The 21,576-nt window shown below is 39.8% G+C and overlaps 1 protein-coding gene across 4 annotated transcripts in view; it reads left to right on the top strand.

Moving 5' to 3' along the window:
* STXBP4 (syntaxin binding protein 4) overlaps nucleotides 1-21,576 on the top strand; it is a 128,481-nt gene that overhangs the window by 64,801 nt on the left and 42,104 nt on the right. Inside the window, exon 21 of one of the 4 annotated variants that reach the window (XR_007352376.2) lies at nucleotides 18,262-18,444. The exons of the other annotated variants lie outside the window; for them this stretch is intronic. The gene's annotated coding sequence lies outside the window, so the exon portion shown is untranslated. The remainder of the gene's footprint in view (nucleotides 1-18,261; nucleotides 18,445-21,576) is intronic. 4 annotated transcript variants of the gene reach the window in all.

The raw sequence follows: 21,576 nt of genomic DNA, 5'->3' as shown, positions 1-21,576 counted from the left end.
GAAGACTAACATCTGGTTGTGTCAAATATTAAAGGTAGGATTCAGTTCAAAAGCTCTAGAGCCATAGCATGGATCCATTTTGTGAACCTGAGAGTTAAAAATAGCTCTGCAGAGAAGGATTTAAAGATTGAACCTCATCCTTCTGGGTTCATTCTGATTTGGATAGCATTACAGATAGACTCAGGCTCTGCTGAGCTTGTATATGAGATTAAAGCATTAAAGCTCTCCAAGCTTAACAAAAAAAAAAAAAAAGATGCAGAGTAAATATTCAACAGTTCTCGGCAATCCTCTGAACCAGATTTTCACAGAATGTTCCCCACGTGTTCTACCAGAGTGGCTGATTTAAAGAGAGACATTAGTGCCTGCACCAGTTCATAAACTGTGTACCAAAGAATAATGTTTAGTGAATGTTGCAGTGAAAAGTGAGGGATTTTACTCTTTTCAGCATGGAGCATCCCACGTAATAGTTTGTTAATGATATATTTTTAGAGTTAAAGCAGTGGAGCAAAAATTGCTGAGCAGATAACTTCGATATTCATTTTATATAAGGTGTAGTTGAAGAAACATACCCAGATCGAAACTGTTTTTCTGAAGAAGGCTATTAATTTACTTATAGTAAATGTGTCATGAAAGTCTAACTTTGTGAACTCTGCTTTGTGAAGAACTGTTTCAGAAGAATCTTGATAAAACACAGGATGGGGTCCAGAAAGTATGGATTATCCCCACAAACAGCTGTCTTCCTGCATGGGGAAGATAATGAAGAAAAAAAAAATGTATTCCTCACAATGTCCCAGCACGTGGTGCCTTCTCTCTGATGGTATTGCAAATCCATAGCATTATTGTGTAGGTGGAACTGTTGCTGAAGGACAGTGGCTACATGAAGGTAGTTTGGCAACTCCATCAGCAAGTGGAGACTATAGCAGAAGTAGCTCACCTACAATCAGCCTTCTGAAATATAGTTAGACTTTTTTGTATATTAATCATCTTGGAACCCTGTTCTTCCCTGCAAGTTACCCAGTCATGTCAAGAAGAAATACTTCCATCCTGCAGAGGAGAATCGAGCACCAATGAAATACTGTAGCATTTGAAAGTAGTCTGCTGGCTGCACTTAGTAACTCATATGGTGAAAATCAAATTGTTAGGGTTCAGGTAACTGTAATCCTCCCTTCCAATACGAGCAAACTTTAAAAAAAATCCAGCGAGACATTGGCTATGTCAAAAATCTGATTATCCTTTGGAACATGAAAAAAACCAAGGAGTCCTTGTGGCACGTTAGAGACTAACAAATTTATTTGATCATAAGCTTTTGTGGGCTAGAACCCACTTCATCAGATCTTCTCTCTCATGGCATAGCAATCCTTAGGCATTTCAAAACCTGCACTACCATAATTGAATCTTTATTGACTCTTTATTTCACACTCCACCTCCAAGGTATCTACCCAAAATACAGTCCTACCGTTGTCAATGTAATCCCATTATGTCAGCAGTAAACCATTAAGTGTTACGAAGCCTGCTTCTCTGCACAGCAGGAAACTTACAAATGCATCCTAAAACATTTTCTCACTCATAGATTCCAGGGCCAGGAGGGATCATTGTGATCATGGAATCTGACTTCCTGTATAACACAGGTCATACAACTTCCCCAGAATAATTCCTAGAGCATATTTTTTAGACACAGAGTGTCTTTAATCTGGAATTTGACATATATGGCAGTCATGCTGAAGTTTACTAAAAGCTTCTTTCCAAATAACTATATCTCCTCTAAAAGGACCTGTTCACCTAATAAAATGTTGCAGCCTTCTAGATGCTCCATGCATAAATATGCACCATGCATAAATATGTTTTATTGGGATAGTCCTACAGGCAAAAGTTTAGCAGGCCAAGTGTTGCTTGCATTCGTTTCAAAGTAATTTTAATTGCCTATTGTGTTGTATGTATCACATCACAACTACATTTTTGGCCTGATCCTGAAAGATGCTGAGTACCCACAACGCCAAATAAAATCAGTGAACATTGCAGATGCTCAGCGCTAGTCAGCCCTTTCTCGCTTGATAATCTAGATACTGCTGACTTAGACCAATTCTATGCCCCAGAAGTCTCTTGACAACTGACAGACTCTTTACCAGCTGAAATATGGAGACAAAACATTTATAGTAACTTGCTGTATAACTACAGGGCTGTTCGCTGTTCCCGTCCCCTTACTCTGCTAATCAGCACTACAAGTACGCGACCCTAAGAGAGACAAGGCAGCAGTTCTTCCCAAGTAACAGATTTGGTGCCTGAGTCTGCATGCCCTTGTTTATATCAAGGGTCAATAGTATCGCTCCCAAGAGAAAAAGAAGGAAGCACGTTTGTTGAATTTCAGCAAACTTGTAAAAGGCATGAAGATTTATAAGCACAAACCATTGTCATTATCATGAGCTAGATAGGAAAAAAGACTTCAAGTATGTTGCAGGGATTAGACATTAAACTGACCCGTGTACTGCATCATTATCACCTTTGCAATAAAACACAATTGGACGATTAAATGAAAATGTTGTAGATCCTAATTAGAAGATTTGGGCTTTTTGAGAATAGGAGGAGTAATTGCCACTTTTGGAAGCTTGGGTGGGGCTCAGGGAGCAAAACAGAAGCTGACCTTCAGCATGTAAAGGAAAGTGTGAAGATATGTGGTATATTAACATCTCTTTATGCTAATGGCTAAACAAAATGTGTGATAATATTCAGCAATTGAATGATCAATTTAATTTCTTTAACGGTTAGAAAGGACAAATTAACAAAACTAAAGGCAGAACAGAAGAATCAGGGGCAAGATCACTGGAAAGCAAGTTTACCCTGATATTTTTTTAACTTTGATTATAAAATACAATGCATTACTATTGGTCATTTGGGGTTTTTGTTTGGTTAGTTTTGGTCATTTGGTGAAGAGAAAAATTGTGTTACCCTAGACTGAGAAAAAATATAAATTCTTCGGTTGAATTGTTCAGAAAGGTTTGTCCTCATAGTGATTTCATTAATGAATTTTTTAAATTGGAAAAAGGTTTTATGTTGACCTGTCCTTGTCTCTTAGCACAGTCCAGAATGTGATCTACTGTTTCCCAGAGCAGCTAGTGAGGGGTCTGTGGAAAACTGGCTGGTCAGATAGGGCCTGATCTGAAGCCAATTGAAATCAATGGAGAGATTCCCATTGTTTTCAATGGGTTTTGGATCAAACCCATACTGGTAGCATATCTCCTTGATTTCAGCTGCTACACTGCATTAAAAATACAGTGAATTCTTTCCTAATGTTACTTATTTGTGTAAGCAATTGCTAGCTGCCTGGATCCAAAATAAACCATATTTGGTGACCGTCCCACTGGTAGGGCTTTTTAGACAGGCATGAGGCTATGCTTTCTATAATAATGATGGGCCTGGAAAAAATTGTAGGTGTCTCGTTGGCTGAATTCCTGTTGAATGATTATTTTAATGCTGCTGGGATTTTTATTGTAGTATTAATTATGTGTTAGGGTCTCTAGAGCTTTGTGTAGGTATCTTTTTATTATTTAAATCTAAAATGGTTCTTACAAAGATGTGATCACAAATGGTAGGGAAGGTGGCTTGCATAATTATGATTGAGAGTTGACTGAATAATTGATTTTTTTCAGTTCGGTGGCTGACTCAAAAAAATGAAAAAAAAAATCCATTCATTTTGATCCCAAACTTACTTTATTTATTTTTGGGGCGGGTGGGGAAGAGTTGTTACCAAAATGAAAAACTGGGTGGGGGGAATGTGTTTTGAGTCAAAGGAAATGTTTCATTCAACCCAAAACAGATTTCTTTTGTTTACATTTTGAGATGTATTTTACCCTTTTAGCTAGATTTGTTTGTTGTTTTTTTTAAATTAAATTTCAAAATAAAATGTCATTTTGAAACAAAAAGTCAAAACGTTTTGTTTCAAAAATGTCAGACTCAACTGTTTTTTGACTTTTTTTCAAACTTCTTAGTTCAGCTGAAGCTATTCGCCAAGTTCGACCCACATTCAAATAGTTTTGATTGTTCCAAAGTTGCATGTTTTGATGAATATAGCATCCAACAGAAAAATTTCACCGTGCTCCAATGAGGCTGTCCACAGGACAAATCTTTAAGATAGGTTCAAAGAGTAGGAAAAGTTTGAGAACCTTCCTCACCTTAGTAGATATACTACAGCTCCATTCCACATTTTACCAGGCTAGATAATTTCTGCTGCATACTCTAGAAGGGAAACCCACGGCGTTATCTCTGTTTATACATACACCTTAACTATAGTGCACAGATTTATAGAAGTTTAATGAGTATGCTCCGAGGTCAGTTTAAAAAGTAGCGGAAAGAACATGCAGGTCAGTTCATTGTATTCTGTTTTTGAGAAATGTCTCCCTTAAGAATGACAGAGACAAGACTGAGAAGCTGAATGGAATTTAAGTTTTATTTCCTGGTGTCAGGCTCCATCAGTCACAGCTTGTTGTGGAAAGACATGATAGAGTGTACCTTAAATATTGACAGCCAGATGAACATAAAAATTTAAGCACAGAAGTGCTCTGTGCTTTAGGTATCAGTCTTCCTCCCACTGACACACATGTACATTGTTTTTTCCACTCCATTCTATTGTTGTATTGTTTTACACTGGTTCATTTATTAAACATCTCACCAGTTCCGCCAATTAACTGTAACAGAGTTACTTAATACTTAATACAGAGTATTAAGTTGTAATACTTAAAATTATATGGATTTATATTTGTAAATCGTTTGTTTTTTAATGATAGAGTTTTGTATGTGTGTGAATTTAATGCTGATGAAAGGTGCCAGACTGACTTTCCCTGGAAGCAAGTCCTCTCGTAATCCCCAGGATAGCTGCAGCAGAAGCAGCAATAACATAAGCTTCCCCTCATTACCCTGGCATCATACCTCATACGTAACCAGCACAGGGGCCTGAAGCAGTTTTCTGAATCTTCTCAGTGGGTTTGATTCTGCTCTCATTGAAGTTAGTGGCAAAACTGTCATTGATTTCAATGTGACTGGGATTGGATCCCATGAATATTCAAACCTTGGCTTTTCTGGTGAGACTGTAATTTAGGGTACAAATTAGTGACAAGGGGGGCGGTATTATTATGTGGCTGCTCATCCACTAAGAACTGGACTGAGACCATCAATCTAATTTCACAGGAATAGCCATGAAATGAAAATGAAGTGCAGCCACTGCTGACGTGGGCCAGATTTGGACTAGTGACCCACTTCCTTTATTAATTTATTTCAAGTCTTGCCCAGTTCCCTTTATATTTTTCTCTGCCAATTGGTCCACTGTGGGCTTTCATTCAAGTCATGTTTTCATTCAAGTCATGATTCTTCCTGGGAGATATTCAAGGTTTATAAATGCCTGAAACTTGATAAGATGGTAGAGAATCATACTTAGGTCTGACGGTAGACTGCCCAAGGTTTATCTCACAGTGATGTAATTATTTTAGATGATTTTTCTTTTATTGGAGTCTCTCAACATTACTCAGACTTTGGGCATTATTCTTACTGGACATCAGACACATACAATTCCAAGACTTGGTTTTAATCTGTAACTTCTGAAGAAAATTTTAGAGAGGAAGATTTATTATCAAGGTGCTGATTAGGCCTGGATCCTCAGCTATGAAGAGGCAGCAAACTGTGTGTATTTGTGCTGGACCAGTATCCTGGTAACACATAAAGCACCCCCAGGACCATTCTAAATTCTGCTGGCTGCCAGCGGCACCACCCATGCCTACTTTTCCCACACCGGGCCTTCTACACTAACAGCAGGGGGGGCCTGGCCCACGAGTTGCAATACTCGTTGTTTGTCATTGGAGGAGGATGTCACTACACTGGGATTGTCCTTCCAATGTTGGCTGTGCATCAAAGTGGCTACTCCACCCCACAAGATCTGGGGCTAATTTTATAGTTACAGAACATTCAGTAACTTTTTAATTTTAACCAGCAAATTGTGGTTTCTGTGGATCCACCTCTCAGATGTTTGGAACAGATGAGCAAAATGATTGCCATAAAGGTCTAAACTGAGCAGAGAGAAACTTTTTAGGTTGATTTATCCAGAGGTTTTCAACTTTAAAAATATAGAAAGATAAATTAATCTCTGGTGTAAAGTCATTGATCCCAGCAGGTATGAATTTGTCCCTGTCTCTTTTTTTTTTATTGAGTAGATTTTCAGACTGCTGGAATATCCTTGTGGAAGCTATACAAGAGCTGTATTAATTTATAAATGGCTTGAAATTCTAGCATAATCACTTAGTTGCTGCACTTGTGTATCAGAATGGAGAACTGGTATAGCACCCCCTTGAGTATGAATGAATAAATAGAATTGCATGTATGTGATGTAAAAGCGAGACCTATCACGAGGTAACAGAGAATTCAGCTCTTCAAATTAAGATGAATTCCTGAGTTAGGACTATTATTGGATTGTAACAGAACTATACTGCTTCCACTTTTTTGTAAGATTCTTGAGTACTTTATCCACATTTTCCCCCTTTAGGTTCAGTGCAGACTCCTCTCAGTCATTGACCAGTAGACCTGTCTAGTTCTCTTAGAAGGCAGTTTTATTATTATCCTTATCTCTGTCCTTGTTGTGGCTTTTATTTTTGCCTTCCTTGCTTAGCTAGCAGGTGAGATAAATGTCTGTTTGCATGTTTGGTCTTAACACCTATCAGTTACCTGCAGCATATAATATTCACTATAATAACACCTTTGAGATGATCCTGGGTTTAAAAGTTGCCAAATTTCATCATCTTAGTGGAATAACATCATTTAGTGGGCGAGGGCTATTGTAATAACTGAATGGAGGGCTATGTAAAGAAATCTCATAACCTCATGTTAACCAATTTAAAGTGGTGACTTATTCCTCAGACCAAGAACTCTAAGTGCATATGTTCGGGATAAATCTGATGTGATTGGTACTAACAATATGGGTTGTTGATACTGATCTCCTTAATGGCAGTGCTTAGCTTCTGACTTTTGCTAGTTATTCATTGTTGTGCTAAACCAGGGGTTCTTAAACTGGGGGTTGGGACCCCTCAGGGGGTCACGAGCTGTCAGCCTCCACCCAAAACCCCGCTTTGCCTCCAGCATTTATAATGGTGTTAAATATATAAACAGGTGTTTTTAATTTGTAAGAGGGGGTCACACTCCGAGTTTTGCTATGTGAAAGGGGTCACCAGTACAATAGTTTGAGAACCACTGTGCTAAACTGAAAACACAGAACAGTAGCAAGTTACGGATATTATTATGATGGCATCAAGGTCCAAAGGATGCATTTCTCTACGTGAGTATCTTATCAGTTGAGATAACAAAGCAAGCAACTTAATTTAAAACATTCGCTTTTATGTGCAGTTTTATGTGTCCATAAATCAGAAATATGAATTCAGTTGTACTAATTGAAATCATGTTGACAAGATACAAATGTTGATATAGATAAACTTACCGTAAGACCAAGAGTGCATGGAATATGGCAAATGAAGCAAGCATGTAGAATGCATTTGCCACTTCGCAGAGCAGAGTTACATTGTTAAGCATTACATTCCTTTCTTGAAAACACTGCACCTTTGATTTTTTTATTCTTACAATAGAATTATTAAAGCTATTTATATAACACTTTACGCTTGCAAGGCTAGTTTAGCTGGCAGTCATCTGTGGGTTCTGAAGAAGCAGATGCTTAAGAGTGAGCTTCCATCCCATTTTACAGGATGGAGCATGTGCTCTGCAACACCTGCTGACTTCTGCAAGGAATTGGAGGCCAGGGGAGTACCTCTTTAAAAAGTCTCTCGTCAATGCTAGACTGGCTCAGTGCTAGTAATCCCTAGTACAAGTAGGATGAGGGAGATCTTGCAAAACCTGATCCAGGCCAGGTACAAATTAGCCCTTAGATTAAGACCAAGCATATTCCTTGCCCTGATGAGTTTACAATCTAAGGCCCCAGTCCTTCAAAGATTTAAAGTTAAGTACATGCATAAGTCTGTGCAGGGTCAGAGCCTGGGATAGACAGGACGGTATGCACAAGTAAGGAAGGGTTTCTCATAGTTGGGGCGGGGGAGAAGGGAGAAGGAAAGATTTCTGAAATGATAGGATTTTAAAGGTAATAGGAAGAGGTGAACAAGGAATCTTGGCTGTAGAGACCACTAACTGCCTGAAACATGGATGAGGGGAGAGCAAGATACAAGGCGTTAAGTTGGGATAAATGATCGGAAGTCATAATGGAAATATTGGGAGGTAAGTATATGCCATAAAATAATAAGCTGCTTAAAGCTTCCTAAAAGTGTTTGTGTTGTTACTGACATGGGAACTTCATGCGTAAAAATATAAGTACAATCATTGTAGTCTTATCAAATAAGAAAAAACACCACTATTTTGGGTTTTCATTCATTGGCTGTGCAACATCTGGTTATATGTCTGGGTCTGCTCTGCCAAAACCTTTATTAAACTTGCTGACACATACTAATATTATGCCATTCACATAATAGAAAAACAATCTCAGACCCCCTATTTTAGTCCAGTTACTCTCAAAGTTAGTATCAGTCAGGGTATACGGGCAAAGATTTTGTTGTACAGATGGGTTAGAAAAAACTGTTTCAGCAATTGCTAATTTCCTAAGAACTGTTCTTCACTGGTTAATCACACTTAGGTGAAACAAATGCATTCAGCCATCTCTCTCATTCAGCATTCACTTGAGGGTGTCCTCTTTTCTCACTTGGAAATATACCTGTGAATTTAATTCCCTCCTGGAAGCTTGTGCCAACTCTTGAACAACAGCTTAAGTTTTCTGATGACTTACAAACCACAAATAGGTTTCAGAGGAACAGCCGTGTTAGTCTGTATTCGCAAAAAGAAAAGGAGTACTTGTGGCACCTTAGAGACTAACCAATTTATTTGAGCATGAGCTTTCGTGAGCTACAGCTGATGAAGTGAGCTGTAGCTCACGAAAGCTCATGCTCAAATAAATTGGTTAGTCTCTAAGGTGCCACAAGTACTCCTTTTCTTTAAACCACAAATACATCCTTTAGCCTGCATGAAAGAAATCTGAGACTCTTATATGTTGGCTCTAATCAATATAATAGTTAATTATTGATAAGGACTACAATGCTAACAAACTGGAGGGAAAGCTTGTAAGTGGCAAAATATCCGATGTAGTTACTAGCTGCATAAATAAATGTACATTAATGGAGTTTGAGGTCAACTGAAATTTTGATTTTGCTAAATGCTCCTGTGGAAAAGGCTATACATTCTTTATAGTGAAAAGGAGCTCAGGTTTAAAAGTAGGTCTCTATTCTTGCAGGTGAAGTGAGTCATTCCTACAGTTTTGAACCTGCGGTGAATGCCCGCCCTCCTTCCCCCCCACACACAAAAGCTGGATGAGTGCAGGCACCAAATTGTGGATGCAATTCATTGCAGATTCCTACATAAGAGCAGTCATACTGGGTTAGACCAATGGTCCATCTAGCCCAGTATCCCCTGTCTTCTAGGGAATGAACAGAACAGAGCAGTTACTGAGTGATCCATCTCCTGTTGTCCAGTCCCAGCTTCTGGCAGTCAGAAGTTATGGGACATACTTGATCATCTTGGCTAATAGTCATTGATGGACCTATCCTCCATAAACTTACCTGAATCTTTTTTTAACCCAGTTATGCTTTTGGCCTTCCCAACATCCCCTGCCAACGAGTTCCCAGGTTGACTATGCATTATGTGATGAAGTACTTCCTTATGTTTGTTTTAAACATGCTACCTATTAATTGCACTGTCTGACCCCTGGTTCTTGGGCCGTGTGAAGGTATAAATAACACTTATTCAATTTTTCCATACTATTCATGATTTTATAGACCTTTATCATATCCCTCCTTAGTTGTCTCCTTTCTAAGATGAACAGTCCTGGTCTTTTTAACCTCTCCTTATATGCAAGCTCTTCCATACCCTAATCATTTTTGTTACTTTTCTCTGTACTTTTTCCAATTTTAATATATCTTTTTTGAGATGGGGTGACCAGAAGTATTCAAGGTGTGAGCATGGATTTATATAGTGTCATTATATTTTCTGTCTTATTTATCTATCCCTTTCCAAGTGGTTCCTAAGATTCTGTTCACTTTTTTGACTGCTGTGGCATATTGAACAGATGTTTTCAGAGAACAATCCACAATGACTCCAAGATCTCTTTCCTGAGTGATAACTAATTTAAAGCCCATCATTTTGTTTGTGTAGTTGGGAATATGTTTTCTGATGTGCATTACTTTGCATTTATCAACACTGAATTACATCTGCCATTTTGTTGCCCAGTCATCCAGCTTTATAACTTTGTAACTCTTTTCAGTCAGCTTTGGACTTAACTATTTTAAATAATTTTTATCATCTGCAAACTCTTCCACCTCACCGTTTACCCTTTCTCCAGATCATTCATGAATATGTTGAACAGCATTGGTCCCAGTACGGATCCTCAGGAGACCTTGCTATTTACCTCTCTCCATTGTCAAAACCAATCATTTATTTCTACTTTTTCTGTTCTGTCTTTTAATTAGTTTCTGATCCTTCCTCTTATTCCATGATGGCCTACTTTACTAAGGAGCCATTGGTGAGGGACCTTGTCAAAGACTTTTTGAACATCTTAAATACACTATATTCACTGGATCGCTCTTGTCCACATGTTTGTTCGACCCCCTCAAAGAATTCTAATAAATTGGTGAGGCATGATTTTCCTTTACAAAAGCTGTGTTAACTCTTCCCCAACATATCACATTCATCTGTGTCTGATAATACTGTTCTATACTATAGTTTCAACCAATTTCCCTGGTACTGAAGTTAAGCTTACTGGCCTGTAATTGCCATGATCACATCTGAAATCTCTTTTGAAAATCAGCATTACATTAGCAATCTGTAGTCATTTGGTACAGAGGCTGATTTAAGTGTTAGGTTACATACCAGGGTTCATCTTAATTAATTAGCCTCTTACAGTTTGTATGGCAACTTCCACCTTCTCTGTATGTGTATATATATATATTTACTGAATGTTCCATTCTATGCATCTGATGAAGTGGGCTGTAGCCCACGAAAGCTTATGCTCTAATAAATTTGTTAGTCTCAAAGGTGCCACAAGTACTCCTGTTCTTTTTGTGGATACAGACGAACACAGCTGCTACTCTGAAACATACCAGGGTTAGCAATTCTACAATTTCATATTTGAGTTCTTTCAGAACTCTTGGGTGAATACCACCTGGTCCTGGTGACTTATTACTGTTTAACTTATCAATTTGTTCCCAAATCTTCTCTCCTGGTACCTCAATCTGAGACAGTTCCTCACATTTGTCACCTAAAAAGAATGGCTCAATTTTGGGAAGCTCCTCACCTCCTCTCCAGTAAGGACTGATGCAAAGAATTCATTTAGCTTCTCCGCAATGGCCTTGTCTTCCTAGAGAGCTCCTTTAGTACCTCAATCACCAGTGACCTCACTGATTGATGGGCAGGCTTCCTACTGCTGATGTACTTTACAAAAACAACTGCTGTTGTATCTTTTGCTAGTTGCTCTTCAGATTCTTTTTTCTCTTTCCTCATTATACTTTTACACTTGACTTGCCAGAGTATATGTTCCTTTCTATTTTCCTCAGTAGAATTTGACTTCCAATTTTTAAGATATCTTTTTGTCTCTAACTGCCACGTTTACTGCATGGTTTAGCCATGGTGGCATTTGTTTTGGTCCTCTTACCGTTTGTTTTGGTTTTTTTGTTTGTTTGTTTCGAGTAGATATATACTTTGCGCCTCTAGTTTGGTGTTTTTTAAAAGTTTGCATGCAGCTTGCAGGCATTTCACTCGTGACTGTTCCTTTCAATTTCAGTTTAACTAGCCTCCTCATTGTTGTAAGTTCCCATTTTTGAAGTTTAGATGTTACAGTGGTGGGTTTCTTTGGTATTTTACACACACACATCCAAATCCTGTGCTCCACTTAGGACTAAATCAGGACACATCCACATCCTGTGCTCCACTTAGGACTAAATCAGGAATTGCCTCTCCCTTTGTGGGTTCGAGGACTATCTACTCCAAGAAACAGTCATTAATGGTGTCTAGAAATTTTATCTCTGCATCCTAGCCTGAGGTTCCCAGTCAATATGGACATAGTTGAAATCCCTTATTATTTTGGGATTTTCTGTTTTTGTAGCCTCTCTCATCGTGAGTATTTCACAGTTGTTGTCACCATCCTGGCCAGGTGGTCAACAGTATATTCCTATTGCTATACTCTTAGCATTTAAGCATGGACTTTCTATCCATACAGATTATATGGTACTAACTGATTCATTTAAGATATTTACCATTTTTGACTATGCTTTCTTTCACATATATTGCTACTTCCCCACCAGCATGACCTACTCTGTCATTCCTTTATATTTTGTGCCCTGGTATTACCATGTTCCACTGATTATCATTAAGGCTACATTTTAGTTATAGGTATTTTTAGTAAAAGTCATGGACAGGTCACGGGGCTATGAATTTTTGTTTACTACCCGTGACCTGTCCATGACTTGTATTATATACCACTGACTACGTCTTGGGTGGTGGGCAGCCTGGGGGAACCAGAGGTGCTCGTGGGGGGGAGCAGCCTGGGGCGGTCGCGGGTGCTGGAGGGGGGGTGGCGCACGGTCCGGAAGGGAGGGATGGCAGGCTCCCTAACTAGTTCCACGTGCTGCCTCCGCCCCGAGCACCGGCTCCGCAGCTCCCATTGGCTGGGAACCACGGCCAGTGGGAGCTGCGGGACGGTGCCTGCGGGCAGAGGCAGCACACGGAGGTGCCTGCTAGAAGCTGAGGGAGGGGGATGTTGCCGCTTCCGGGGAGCCCCCCAAGGCATGCACCACCACCCAGTTCCCTCACCCCCTCTTATGCCCCAACCCCCTGCCCTGAACCCTCTCCCCACGCCCAAACTCCTGCTGCTGCTGTGGGATGGGGGCACGGTGGCCTGAGATTACCTCAGCAGCAGCCAGTGCGGCTGGCCCAGGGGTGCCCCAGCTGCTCAGGCAGCCCCCAGACCAGTCACACCGGCCAGTGCAGAAGTCCTGGAGGTCCCAGAAAGTCACAAAATCCATGACCGCCATGACAAACTCACAGCCTTAACTGTCATCCTTCCACCAAGTTTCTGTGATGCCTTTTATAGCAATATCCTCATTTAATACCCGGCACTCAAGTTCACCAATCTTAGTATTTAGAACCCTTGCATTTGTATACAAGCACTTAGAAATTTGACAGTATTGAGTTGTCTGCCTTTATTTATGTAACTGAATGGGACTCTATCACTGGACTGCTTCTCTTCAGGTTCTACCTGTACTTTATCAACTTCTGTCCTCTTCTCTTTACTAGGATATAGTGTATCCCCTTTCATAAATCCTCCCAAAATGACCATGTGCTCCAGGTGCTTCTAATTATGCACACAAAAAAGAGGCCTGGTTTGAAATGTGAGACCACATTCTTTTGAGCTAGCAAAATATCCAGCAATACATCCAGCTGTCTTATCTTTTCACTGTCAGAAGGAAAGTATCATTTCTTCCAAGGTGAACCCTCTGGGACCATGTGTTCATTAGGAAAAATGTATATTTTTTTTTACTATTTATTAGCTAATGTGTTAAAAATGCACCTTTTTCCTAGTGTAAAAATGACTCAGGAAGGAGCAACATGATGATAGCTACAATTATAGTTTTGTGTATTCATTGGCCTGGTAAGTCCATGAACAACTGAGTCGATCATTGAAATCAAATATGGAAAAGACCCATTACATTACGTAGTGCAACACCTGTCAATTGGTATAGCTGCCTTTTAAAAGGTTTCAGAGTAACAGCCGTGTTAGTCTGTATTCGCAAAAAGAAAAGGAGTACTTGTGGCACCTTAGAGACTAACCAATTTATTTGAGCATGAGCTTTCGTGAGCTACAGCTCACTTCATCGGATGCATGCCGTGGAAACTGCAGCAGACTTTATTTATACACAGAGAAAATGAAAAAATACCTCCTCCCACCCCACTGTCCTGCTGGTAATAGCTTATCTAAAGTGATCATCAGGTGGGCCATTTCCAGCACAAATCCAGGTTTTCTCACCCTCCACCCCCCCACACAAATTCACTCTCCTGCTGGTGATAGCCCATCCAAGGTGACAACTCTTTACACAATGTGCATGATAATAAAGTTGGGCCATTTCCTGCACAAATCCAGGTTCTCTCACCCCCTCACCCCCCTCCCAAAAACCACACACACAAACTCACTATCCTGCTGGTAATAGCTCATCCAAAGTGACCATTCTCCCTACAATGTGCATAATTAAGGTGGGCCATTTCCAGCACAAATCCAGGTTTTCTCACATCCCCCCCACCCCCATACACACACAAACTCACTCTCCTGCTGGTAATAGCTCATCCAAACTGATGTATGGGGGTGGGGGGGATGTGAGAAAACCTGGATTTGTGCTGGAAATGGCCCACCTTAATTATGCACATTGTAGGGAGAATGGTCACTTTGGATGAGCTATTACCAGCAGGATAGTGAGTTTGTGTGTGTGGTTTTTGGGAGGGGGGTGAGGGGGTGAGAGAACCTGGATTTGTGCAGGAAATGGCCCAACTTTATTATCATGCACATTGTGTAAAGAGTTGTCACCTTGGATGGGCTATCACCAGCAGGAGAGTGAATTTGTGTGGGGGGGTGGAGGGTGAGAAAACCTGGATTTGTGCTGGAAATGGCCCACCTGATGATCACTTTAGATAAGCTATTACCAGCAGGACAGTGGGGTGGGAGGAGGTATTTTTTCATATTCTCTGTGTATAAATAAAGTCTGCTGCAGTTTCCACGGCATGCATCCGATGAAGTGAGCTGTAGCTCACGAAAGCTCATGCTCAAATAAATTGGTTAGTCTCTAAGGTGCCACAAGTACTCCTTTTCTTTTTGCCTTTTAAAAATATCTCAATCGAAAGCAGCAAAAATCTATAAACTACTGTGTCATTTATGGATCATGAGTGTATAAACTACAAAATGAGCTTTTTTCCTGTTAGATTTTTTTTTTTTCAGAACGAGTGGAGCATGTTAAAATGCAATTTGGAAGATCAGAATTTAGAATCAGATTCTGAAGTCCAGGGTATAACCTAATTCCCCATAAAATGCTAAATTCTGTTATATTCTACTTCACTAATCTCATTTTGTGCCACATCTTTTGTCACATCACTGGTTACACTCCACTTCCCTATAGGCCTATGATTACTGTGAGAGCAGTGCTTCATAGAAAATCAAGTAAAATATTCAATTGTATATAATTGTATATTGTTCAAGAATTGATTTAAGTGAGCAATAGTACTTAGGTCATTTTTGTCTGAATCAGCAATGGATCCACACTTCTGTACTGCTGTGACAGTGGCAGGAGTTAATGATTAAAGCTAGTTGACATAGCAAAATAATGCTCATTAGGAGTTAAATTCAAACATTGGGTTTGATTCTCCTCACACACTTACACTGGTGTAAATCAAGAATAACTCTATTTACTTCATTTGAGCTGCACTGGTATAAAATGGGTGTGAGAGGAGAATCAGGCTCCTTATGTCCATGAAATCTAGGCATTGTTGAATTGCTGCCTTAAACTGAAAAGAATAATGTTATTTATAAAACCACCTCCTCCACTCTAGGGCACTGTACAGCATAATAGAAAACAATCTACAAACAGTAAAATTGTGATGAAGAACAGTCTATCCTTTCAGAATGATTGTGTAATCCTAGCTGGAAGCTGAAAATTCAAGGCCAGATCCTCAGCTGGTGTAAATCAGTGTAGCTCCTGTGATTTTTAATTGGATTAGCCATAATGATTTTTCCAGAGATATGTCGCCTTAAAGATCTACAATCTCTTTCATTTAGAAAGGACAGAATAATTACATTTTAAAATAAATTTTTAAATGAATCATCTTTAATAATTCAGGTCAAATTCTGATTGCAGTTATTCCACTGGAAATCTGGAATAACTTCATTGAAATCAAGTTACTTCAGGTTTCCACCAGTGTTTGAGTGCATAATTTGTCTCTCTTTTGTAAACTTATAAAATATGGACTAAATTAATCCTTTTAATCACATTTTAGAATTGTTTATTTTTATACATAATATAACCAGGGTTCACTGAGTAAAGACAGTTAATAAAATAATAATTTTAAATTTTGAGCGAACATACTTAAATTTTGTGTCTTGCTACTAATTTGCATACATAATTGATACCTTGTTAGTAGTTCATTAGGTACACTGGACACCAGGTCACAACAACAAAACCAGAGGGCAACAGCCTCTACTTTTTTATTTATAGAAAAAATAAATAACTCAAAATTACAAGTTGAACCACCATAACATTAGAGATAAAAACAAGAGTTTCCTTGGTCTTCAGGATAAATCCAAGCATATTGTGACTTACGAGGAGAGGCTGAGGGAACTGGGTTATTTAGTCTGCAGAAGAGAAGAGTGAGGGGGGATTTGATAGCAGTTTTCAATTACCTGAAGGGGGAGTTCCAAAGAGGATGGAGCTCGGCTGTTCTCAGTGGTGGCAGATGACAGAACAAGGAGTAATGGTCTCAAGTTGCAGTGGGGGAGGTCTAGGTTGGATGTTAGGAAATACTATTTCACTAGGAGGGTAGTGAAGCACTGGAATGGGTTACCTAGGGAGGTGTTGGAATCTCCATCCTTAGAGGTTTTTAAGGCCCGGCTTGACAAAGCCCTGGCTGGGATGATTTAGTTGGTATTGGTCCTGCTTTGAGCAGGGTATTGGACTAGATAACCTCCTGAGGTCTCTTCCAACCCTAATATTCTATGATTTTATGATATTATCTGTATCTTTATAAGGAGATAGCATAGAAACTCTGCTTGTTTTTCCATATCTGATTGTTGAACCAAGACTTCAGTTAAATATTTATGGAAAGTTAAGTGCTTGTTGGGTGAATACTGACACACATCTTGAGAATTGGGCCAGATGCTAGGTAAGTGGTGGATGTTCAGTACAAACACAGTGATAGATTGTTGAAGCTATGCTGTGATGCTCATCACACATCACAGGATAAAACCTGATCTGGTGTCTCTATGGTGTTGTCTAGTCAGGCAGATTTTAGTAATTGTTGCGCTGTTTTGGTACCATCAATGCAGCTCCACCTGTGGTAACAAGGTGGGTTGTGAAGCTCCACTGTAGGTGTCCCTGCGCCTCTAACTGAAAATTTTAGATAGCAGTGTCAGTTCAGCCCACACATGCTCTTTCCCTCCCTCATGATCCGCCTCGAGGCTATCTAGCATGGCGCAGGCAAACCCTTCCTCCCCCCCTCCAGTTCCTACTTTACTGCAAAGCCCCTTATGGAGACCTCTGAAATAGAGGGGAGGAGGGTGGGTTGTGGAGCACCCATGGGGGACACATCTCGAAGAACTATCGTTACTGCACAAGGTGAGTAACTTCTTCTTAAACAACAAATTAGAACAACTGTAGCATCATCATGGTTCAAAAAGCAGCTGAATGTGCCAAGAAAACTTATTTTCCACAGTGCCCCTGTGTTTTCAAAGCAGTGGATGCAATTGCTTAATCCAACCTTAGAATAAGCAAGGCCAATGAAACCAGAGGGGGTTGTGCCTGTTTTTTACTGGGATAAGTATTGGATCCAGTGATGTTCAGAGGGGTGGTAGGTGGCAAAAAAAACTTCCACCGAGCTTTTTGTTCTTTTTTTCCACGGTACTTGTTTGGTGAGCTTCAGGGCACAGCGTAAAACCTTTTCTTTTTGGCCAGGATTTTGACGGATTTTAAAATAGGGAATTAGGAATGGAAGGACATGGGGTTGTTTGGCATACAGGGAGATTCTAATTAATTGCTTCTATCAGTGTAAGGCTCATATGTGCTTTGGAAATTGGAAACAGTAGAAACTTCTAGGTAAATTCAGTACATCCATATGAAAGTTAACAAAAACAAAGCTCAAGTAATAACCCTGCCACCATATCAACTTCAAGCTTTGATCCCAGCAGGTCTCATAAGGTAATTGGGGTTCAGCCAGAGACAGATTGTACCTTCCCCCAAGAGGACTCCATGGGAGAAGGAGGAAGGGAAACTGTTCCCCTCCTAGAGTTTCCTTCAAATTCTTCCATGGAGGTTGGGATTCTTCTCTTCCATCCCCTTCCTATAGAAAGGGTAGGCTATTTGACTCACAAATACTACAGAACACATCATAGTCCAGATCACCCAAGTGAACTGTCTTTGTTTGAATCTGTTTTAGTCTTTATGAAATGGGAGTGGGATTCATCCACCTTTGTGACATCATCTTCCCTCTTCTTGGACCTTGTGGTGGTATGGTCCATACTCAGTGAGGGAGATGGAACTGAATAGACCTGAGACAGGGGAGAGGAAGCCAGATTTGGAAGGGGTAGTCTGGAGAGGACACATCAGGACATGAAACCAGGTATGGTCTGTATTGTCTTTCTGCACAGCTACCCTTTTATGCTGGAAGCAGCTGAGTCAGGTTAAGTGGCACTGCCAGGATTGGGGGGGGACAAGAATTATTGCATATGTGTGAGCCCTCACCTCTGAATGGTTCTAGTACTCTAAGACTTTCCTGAGCTACTATTGATTTTTGGGTCTGAACTAGGGCTCCGTGTGTGTGTGTTTGGGAGTTGAGGGGGAAAGCAATAACAGCCTCTCAGCTGAATGATTTTGGAGAGCCTCATATGTTTTTTTTCCCCCCTTTCTTTTTGTACCAGATTGTTCCCAGGGGTATTCTCACAGGAGCTGGGCATCAGGGCCCATACATTTGATTTGACCTATGAGATTCAGAAAATAAATTCTGTTAGAGATGCACAAAGTAGCGAAACTGGATAAATGGTCAAGGATATAGATAAACAGAATCATTTTATATTAAGCTAATCAAGGAGTTGCTTAATTTAAATTAATTATACACTTATTAATTGATGTTTAAACATGTTTGTTTGTTTTTCGTCTTGTTTCACAGCAAGGAAAAGAAAATTCAGTATTTAAATCCCGTGTGTGATGGGAGTGTTCTTTATTGTGACCTAGATTTCAAATCTCTGTATTGTCACCTCTAGAAACCCATTTATTCCCTCTCCATTCATCTCCCTTTAATATGAAAGATGAATCAGCTACTGAGCAGGCATTGTCTGTACTGACTTTTTAATCAAAACATTTTATAATGAACTGCATGTACATGAAGTTGTTATACCTTAAAATGCAGATGAGCTAATAAGATTAGTACAGATTGGTTAGCTGCCTTTTCAACATTCTGACAGAAGAGTTTATTAAAGAACAGACTTTTAAAAGCCTGAGGATTTTATTCAGTTTTTATTCTGCCCTTGCTGTAGCAAAATTTGACCAACTTTGTGAAACTTCCCCAGAAAGCTCTGCTTGTTCTTGGTAGCTATGGAAACAGAAATTCACAGTCCGTAAACTCAGCAACGCAAGCTTCCTACGCTGTCCTTATTATTAATTTATATAGTGATAGTGCCTACAGGGCCCCAGCTGAGATCAGGGTCCCTTTGTGCTAGGTGCTCTGCAGAACGTAGTCGAGGAGTCCCCGCCCCAACGAGCGTACAGTCTAAAGAACAAGACATACCGAGGGTAAGAGAAAGGAAGTATTATCTGCCTTTTGTAGAGAGGGAGCTGAGGCACAGAAACTATGAATTGTCCAGTCACATAGGAAGTCTATAGCAGAGGCAGGAATTGAACGCAGATTTCATTAGTCCAAGGCACTGCCTTAAGAGCAAGTACATTCTTCCAGGAATGTCTTGCCAACATGGTTTAGCCATAGCCTGAAGAAGCAAGAAAGTAGCTCTCTGTCTAAGACAATCGGTGCTCATTTTGGATAAAAAGGATTGTATGTTCCTTCTGCCATTTTCTTCATATGTGACTTTTTTCACCTTTTTTCAGTAGGTAAGAGTGAGACACTAAGGACTGTCACTCAGACCTATAGGATGTGCATGTATGATAGTTCAGAGGCAAAGCAGATAAAGAAAGCTGGGTGAGGAGAGAAAAATAGGAAATCTTTAAAAGTAGTATGTTTTAAAGAGGGATTTGGAGGAAGAAAGTGTCAATGTCTTAGGCACAAGAAGGAGGCCTTACATGGAATTTAAATGGGTCATAGATGCTGTGCTAACTCTTTGCACAGTGCTGAATTTTATACAAAAGTGTAAAACATACATAAGTGAACATTAATGAGATTTTTTTCTCACATCCCTGACTGCTATTAGTATTTAATTTGACCCTTTTAATTAAATTGGGAGGTAACTATGCTGAGACATTTGTGTCTGGAATGAAATCGTAATGCAGACGCTGTGTTTTTATTTTTATTTAGATTTATAAGCAAAAAGAAAAGAAAACCTTGTCTCTTGGACTCTAGGCATCTTTGACATAATTTTAAAAATACACTATTAGAAAAAGCATGTGTGTAAATCAAACCCTTGACCCTTTAGATGCAGCTACAGGAACCTTTTTAATAGCCGCCAGGGATATTTTGTGTTTGTGCATTTTTTAAAAAATATGCATTCTTGTATCAAAGAAAAACAACAATAACTGATATTATCCATTAAGGTGTGTGCTGGGCATGAAATGAACTCCAGTGTGGGCCTGTATCTTTTCAGTGCAGGTGGTTCACTCCAGCCCTAGGCACTGAATTTAATATTACTCCAGGCATGAAAGGAAGGTTTTACTTAGAGAGCAAGGCATATCATTTAATGCTATTACTTTTAAAATCTCAGTCAGTTTCTGCTCAATTCTAATTTTGGACCCCGTCATTTTGATTAGTTGCCAATAAATGCTTTTTAATTAAAATTATATTTAACAGTCACATGCATCAGTGAGGCTGTGTGCTGACAGTGATGGAAGTGGGTGGATAGCACAATAGAATGTGACAAGAGAAGTGGATCCACGAAGGAAAGGAGACTACTGAATTCCAAGATAGAGACAGCAATCAAGGGAACAAGAGAGAAGGGGAAAATGAGACTTATAGTTTAGGAGCTCAGATTAAGAATTAGTGTGTATGGAATACATGTTTAGGTTTCTTCAGTTACGGATTATTCAGATTTCACTTCATTTTCCTGCTACTCTACAATACAGAATGTGTTCCCTGCCTTCCAACTCCCCCTCTCCTCCTCCATTTTGACAAGCTTTAACCAAAAGAAAATGTCAAATTCAGCCATGGAAGTACTCTCAGAAACCACATTTTAAATGTCCGTATATGAATATCACAGTTGCCAACTTTCACGTGGTAAATAAGCACCCCGACTTTCACAATAAACCAAAAATCAGGCTAATCCCATTTCAAAACAAGGCCAAAACAAGCCAATTCCTAAGAACCCCAACACTCTCTATGTGACTAGATCCTCCCGGCGTGCAGTCTGGGACTGTGGTGGGCCCGCTATGCACCCCTGACTCTCTTCCCCCCCTTGCCCCTGCTTGCCGGGAGCCAATCAAAAAAAAAGCACCAGTCCCTGATTAACCAATGTGCACTTGGTGCATTTTTACAGGGCCCCCTTTTCAGGGGAAAAAACAAACACCACCGCCACACACACACACACACACCCAG

The sequence above is a fragment of the Caretta caretta genome, chromosome 14 (assembly GCF_965140235.1).
Source record: "Caretta caretta isolate rCarCar2 chromosome 14, rCarCar1.hap1, whole genome shotgun sequence".
In the NCBI taxonomy this organism is placed as follows: Eukaryota; Metazoa; Chordata; order Testudines; family Cheloniidae; genus Caretta; species Caretta caretta.
The sequence above is the reverse complement of the archived record's forward strand: the minus strand, read 5'-3'. Positions and strand labels throughout refer to the sequence as shown.